A 6,115-nucleotide genomic window follows, 5' to 3' on the forward strand; every position below is an offset into this window, starting at 1 on the left:
TAAAAGTCACCTAAAACTATCGTTAAAAGCTTCCAATAGTCGCAGGTATAGTCAGCTGTTGTGCTACCACAGCTGCGACTGACAGATTAGTCCAGAAGTCAGCTGCATTACGGGCCCAGCGGTAGCACAAACAACTAACGTTAGCCTATCGTTGCCAGCGGCTAGCTCGTTGTTCATTGATTGATTAACCTTAGCCGACTGGCTGATTAACGTTAACTGCATTTTTATTTCAGCGTTAGGGTGTCATCTCCTCATTCACAAACCCATCCACTGATCACTTTCTACTCAAACACATTTATGGGTGAGAGTTGGTCTTCCAGGTACACAGGTGCTGCTGTATCTCACTGCTAGCCGAAGCTAGCGTGTAGCATGCTAAAGTTACTACGGCTCGCTCAGCTCACCTCTCCAGCTTCTCTTAGGTAACGTTGAACATAAAGCCCGGAGTCCCGTCCTTACTGGGTGTCTTAGGTGCTCTCTACTGAAGCTTGTTGTAAATTATCAGAGTAGACGAGGAGGGTACCGCCTTTTCGAAGAGACCGCGGCAATTGGACGGTGCCTATGCCCGGGGTTTATCCGTTAAACGAAGCATTGTATCGTTGGCAAGGGCAGCCCGGAATTGTTGTATCCTCCTAGCAGAGGCGGTGGGGCTGTGATGCTGCCTTCACGTGCTGCAAAAAGTGTCGAGATTTTCAGAATTTATCAGCATTACAATACAACGTTACAGTGTGTTAGAAAATATGTTCACTGTTCAAAATAAATGTTTTACACATATTTAATAGATGAATGGAGTCATACTGTACACAGCCAAACTTTTCCCATTAAATCTAATTAATGACTAACTTGTTTTTTTGGTATTTTTTTTAAGATCCAAAAGCTATTTTTTAAAAAAACGAGAAAAAAACAACCTTTGACTATTTTGATATTATTGTCCGACTAAAAACCACTTACTCGATGTGCCGTTTTTACACAGTTTAGAAGCTCAGCGTCAGGTCCCTACGTGGAGCAGGGAAGGCAGCATAATGCTGCGTTCACATTAAAAGCGTTAAAATCGCCTGTGGTCGCTCCAGTCGCTCACATCCCATCGCTGCAGTCGCCTGTGTGGCAGTGACAGCAGCAACTGAAGTGAAGAAAGAGACCGAAGGGGCGGGTCTTTCAAGCAACAGGCACAGGCCTATATAATAATCCATCTATTACATCAGTTCCCTCTTTCACCATGGCACTTTGGGCAGCCTTCTTTGTGTAACATCAGCATATTTGCGATGGAAACGCAGGGCCCATTACCGTCGGTCCATCTGGGTCCATAAAGTTATGAGAATCTGGCATCTCCACGGAGAATTTTGATGACGCTTGATTCCAGCGTTATTTCCGGCTGGATAAAAACCAGTTCGATGATCTCCTCACCAAGGATCAACAAGATAGACACGAACTATCGCTGAGCTATTGGTACCGGTGAACACCTGGCTATCTGTCTGCGGTGAGAAACCACACACACACACACACACACACACACACACACACACACACACACACACACACACACACAGATAGATAGATAGATAGATAGATAGATAGAGAGAGAGAGAGAGAGAGAGAGACAGAGAGAGGACTGCCTGACTATGGTGGTTTTATTTACTTTATTCCCTAAACGTGTCTGAACAATAATAAATGGCATATAAATTGTATTAAAACAATTAAGCTAAATTTTAGAAAAAAAAGTAGCTTATGTTCCTCTGCTTCTTTTTAGTTTTAGGTTAATGAAGTTTAACCTAAATGTCTGTTCACCTTTTCCCTTATTAGTGTGTGGATGAATGTGTTGTGTCTGTACACAATATATGATTATGTGTGTGTGTGAATGTGTGTGTGAATTTAAAATAGCATAATCATTTATCTTTAACATCTAAATCTCTCTAATTTAACAGATACCTTGCAACTGGGGATTCTTTTTGCATCATAGCATACAGCTATCTTGTGGGGCATTCCACAGTGTGCAGCATTGTGGCAGAAGTGGCCAGGGCAATATGGAAACGCCTGGTGGAGGAATGCATATCTATCTCAACAGCAGAAGATTGGAGAGCCATTTCTGCCGACTTCTCCCAGCGCTGGAACTTTCCAAACTGTTTGGGACCCATAAATTCTCTACTGTCCTCTTGGCAGTTGTGGATGCAAAATACTGCTTCCGTGTGGTAGATGTCGGTAGTTATGGGAGGACTAGTGATGGAGGGACCCTGGCAAACTCCACCTTTGGTCAGCCACTGGTGGATCACACTCTCCAGCTCCCTGAAGATGTCCTGCTTCCAGGAATGGAGCAATTGGGACCACAGTCCCATGTGTTTGTGGCAGATGAAGCCTTCCCCCTCCGCCAGGACCGCATGAGGCCTTTTCCAGGAGGCAACCTCCCTCCAAGGTGCAGGGTCCTCAACTACACGCTGTCCAGAGTGAGGATGATCATTGAAAACACTTTTGGTATCCTGTCCAGTCAGTGGTGCATGTACCGTCGGGTCGTTGGTGTGAGCCCTGAAAAAGTGGATGCGTGTGTAAAGGCCACCTGTATCATACCACCTGTAGATCACCTGCATCTACCTCTCCCTGGAGGTAGATGGTGATGGTGTGGGTGTGGACGTGAATGTGGGTGTGAGTATGGATGTGGACGTGGGTGTGAATGTGTGTGATGGGGCATCAGACTCTGGGGGCATGGGCTCCAAGAAGAGACCTACCTCACTGCTGGCCTGGCTGGCGGTGGCGGCATCCTCCCTGCCCCTGACTTGCCGGGAAGTTACTGGTGGTGGCCCTGTCCTCCATGAACGGATTTAAAAATGCCATAATTTGGCTGTAGTACCACGGTCGACTTGTGGATGCCTCGGCCCACTCCTGCACCTCTCCTTCTCTTTCTTTCTCTCCCTTCTGTGAGTGTCCCTCACATTTTTCCACCTCTTCCTACAATCATCAACTGTAAACACACACAACATCACTATCTCTCCCTCTGCATATAGACACAGCATGTCACCTATGATCTGCATTTACTTACACGTAGCCTTCCTACTTCCTAAGCTACAACTCACCAGACAGTCCCACAACGTCTGCAACCTTCCTCCAAGCCTCGTTTTTTCTGTTGTCTCTGTAGACAAAAAAGGCTGGCGTCAAATAGTTCCGGGACACCGGAGACCGCAATTATAAGTTTCTCATCCATTGTTTTCCTCTCTTTGATTTAAGTTTCCGCCTTTTTCCGCCTTCGGAATCCAGATCAGCCCCCAATTGGCTGTCGCCGCGGTCGCGCCGATGCTTATTTGCATAAAGTTGAGCGTCCGTCAACTTTCGTCGCTCCGGTCGCTCCTCCTCGTTGCCAGCATACATTGAAAATGAATGGCGGCCGGTCGCTGCGGTCTCTCAAGTCGCTTTTGGTGTGAACGCACTGTAAGAGCATGACCATCCGTATTTTACTCTGACGTCAGACAAAGTCATTTGATTATTAGCGTTCGTCTTTTTACACAACGATGAATAATGTTCTGCTCAGTGATTTAAAAAATACATCCGACAACATGTGATGCGGTGATCATTCTTAAATATCTGTTTCATTCTACAGCATTTACACAGTCTATTTTTTTGTGTGCGGGTCCATCGCCTGTCAGTGCTGCTTGGTTCTCCCAACAGACGCCGTACAGTGACATCTGGTGACGGATCAGACAAACTGGTTTGGGGCCTTCGGGATACTTTACTTGTGTGTGTTCCTTCACTGATTGGCTGTGACTTAAAATGAAAATGTGAACTAAGTTTGGAGACATTGCATCTTGCCTCCTCGTAAAGAAGAGCGTGTGGTTCGGAAGTTCGTTGTGTTCCCTCAGGGTGTATACCTGTTTCTGTTTCACATAGGACTGTTTTTCTTGGCAGCAGGTTGTGCGCTTTCAGGTTTTGCATGGCATGATGATGCACCAACTTAACAATTTCTTTGACCTTGACCCTAATGTTATGTACTGTATTCACAATAATGCATACAAACTAAAGCATAAATTACAAGGGTGTTTTTTTGTTTGTTTTGTTTTTTTCTCATCAGTTAAAGTACTATGCACACCATCATGGGTACAGGAGCTATATTGTAACCATATTGCCACCACGTAGGAGAGACATTAAATTTTTTTTAAGGAAATCCAAAGATTGTTTTAAAAGACATAATGTCAAAATATATATTTCTCAAGGTACATTTACTTATGGGGAATATTTTGAAATATACAGGGGGGACTTTTTCAATATCACAGGTGTAACTATGACAGTAGTTATGTAACTATGGCTAGTGTCCCATCAGCTATGGCCATGAGCCAGTATCCACAATGCTAGCACTGATAAACTCTCACACATGAATGCAGCCATGATTACTGTAATACAAATGTACTAGTTTCCAGTTAGAAAACTGGCAGCTGATTTGCATTGTGGACGTATGTGAAATCGCCATACTTGTTTATTTCTGCTGTTGTCAGCTGTAAGCCTTATTAATGTAATGAAATGTGCTCAGTGGTGCAAAAAATCTAAAATTATTTGACTTACTGGGTGTAAAATGACCCCAATGTTTCACATGGCTTCTCTGCTAACTTGAAGTTAGCCCTGTGCTAACTTGAATGGGGATACATTTATTTAATCGTACAACCCTTCTTGACTTTGCAAATGCTGTTGGACTAAATACATCACATTCTGATGATGAGGCAGTCTTTTCAGGGAGACTGTGATGCTCAAAAATGTATTTAGCATTTAAACCCGCTTTTTCACAGTGCAAGTTCACAGGGAAATGTATTTTTCAACCCTTGTGTATCACATGATGTTGTAATGACATGGTCTGGCCAAAAAATTGGCTCAAAGCTAGGAACTGGGGGCCTGGAGGGCATTCTCTTCTACCATATCTGCCATGTTGCACCACCATGAATGAAACTGTGTGAATGAGTGGTGGAAACAAACAAACAAAAAATGCAATACAAGCAGTGGTGCTTGCTTTTCTTTTTTCTTTTTTAAAACTCAGGATGGGGGTGTTGTTTTGCATTTGATATGCTACCACACTGTATACCAATACAGAACACTGCTCTCAAAACACGAATGTAGTTGCTTGTCTGGTGAGAAATTTGTTTGATGGAGAAAATCTAAAATAGATGTTAATTTTTTTTCTGTGTGTCTGTTGTTAGCTATCTGTCTCTATCACATTGCCACATCATCTGTTTCATCCTGTGGTTAATGCATTTATTTTGCATCTTTTGCACCCAGTCTCACATTTCTTCCCGTAAAGCTAACATGACCCAAATCATAGTACAATTTTGATCATAACTATTACATCGCATCATGGATATACAGTCCCGTTTATTGTCTTAATTAATTTCCCTTTGCACTATTATTCAATTACTGATGTCTTCATGATATTTACATTCACCACACCAGAAGCATTAATGAAGGTCATCCATATGTGGATATATTTCATCTGTAACTAATTTTATCTTCTGCATCCCAGTGTAGTTCAACAAACACAGCACAGCACTTTTTCATATAAGACATGTCAAAGATTGAAAAATATAGGCATACCAAATAAACAGAATGGTGGTTGCATTATATTTAGCTGTGTGAGTTTCAGGGTTGTAGTATAGTGCAGGCTGTCAGAAAAAAGTAAAAAAAAAAAAAAAAAAGATTACTGTAAAGAAGGCCTGTGATCCTTTACATAAAAACAATTACATCACTTGAAAAAAATATAATTATTTATTAATTACCTTGCAATTTATGTATATCTTGTTGGATTGCGTATAACTACCTCTGTTTCATGGTCCAGATATTATGCATGCTGAGTAACTATAACAGATCAAAAATGTCTGCTGCAAATAAAGCTGATAGTAAAACTAATAGGCTTATTGTTGTTTGATAATTCACATTTTAGTGGATTATTATCACATCACTCACAGGAGCAATTTTGCCTGCATGTAGGCCTATAATTGCATTTACATTTTCGGGCATTTATCACTTGCTTTTGTCCAAAGCGATTTACAGCACTTCATACACTGATGATGGTGGCTGCCATGCAAGGTGCCAACCAGCACATCAGGAGCAGTTTGGCGTTTTGCATCTTGGCCAAGGATACCTCGACATGCAGAGC

At 42.4% G+C, this 6,115-nt stretch overlaps 1 protein-coding gene across 2 annotated transcripts in view; it reads right to left on the reverse strand.

Annotated features, from left to right (window-relative positions):
• The window catches only part of snrka (SNF related kinase a), a 55,122-nt gene extending 54,036 nt beyond the window's left edge, over positions 1-1,086 (reverse strand). For both annotated transcript variants that reach the window (XM_037074088.1, XM_037074089.1), the window contains exons 1-2: positions 949-1,086; positions 402-668 (exon numbers count right to left, since the gene is read on the reverse strand). The gene's annotated coding sequence lies outside the window, so the exon portion shown is untranslated. The remainder of the gene's footprint in view (positions 1-401; positions 669-948) is intronic.
• Positions 1,087-6,115: the final 5,029 nt, after the last annotated feature.

Source organism: Acanthopagrus latus, chromosome 17, assembly GCF_904848185.1.
Source record: "Acanthopagrus latus isolate v.2019 chromosome 17, fAcaLat1.1, whole genome shotgun sequence".
In the NCBI taxonomy this organism is placed as follows: Eukaryota; Metazoa; Chordata; class Actinopteri; order Spariformes; family Sparidae; genus Acanthopagrus; species Acanthopagrus latus.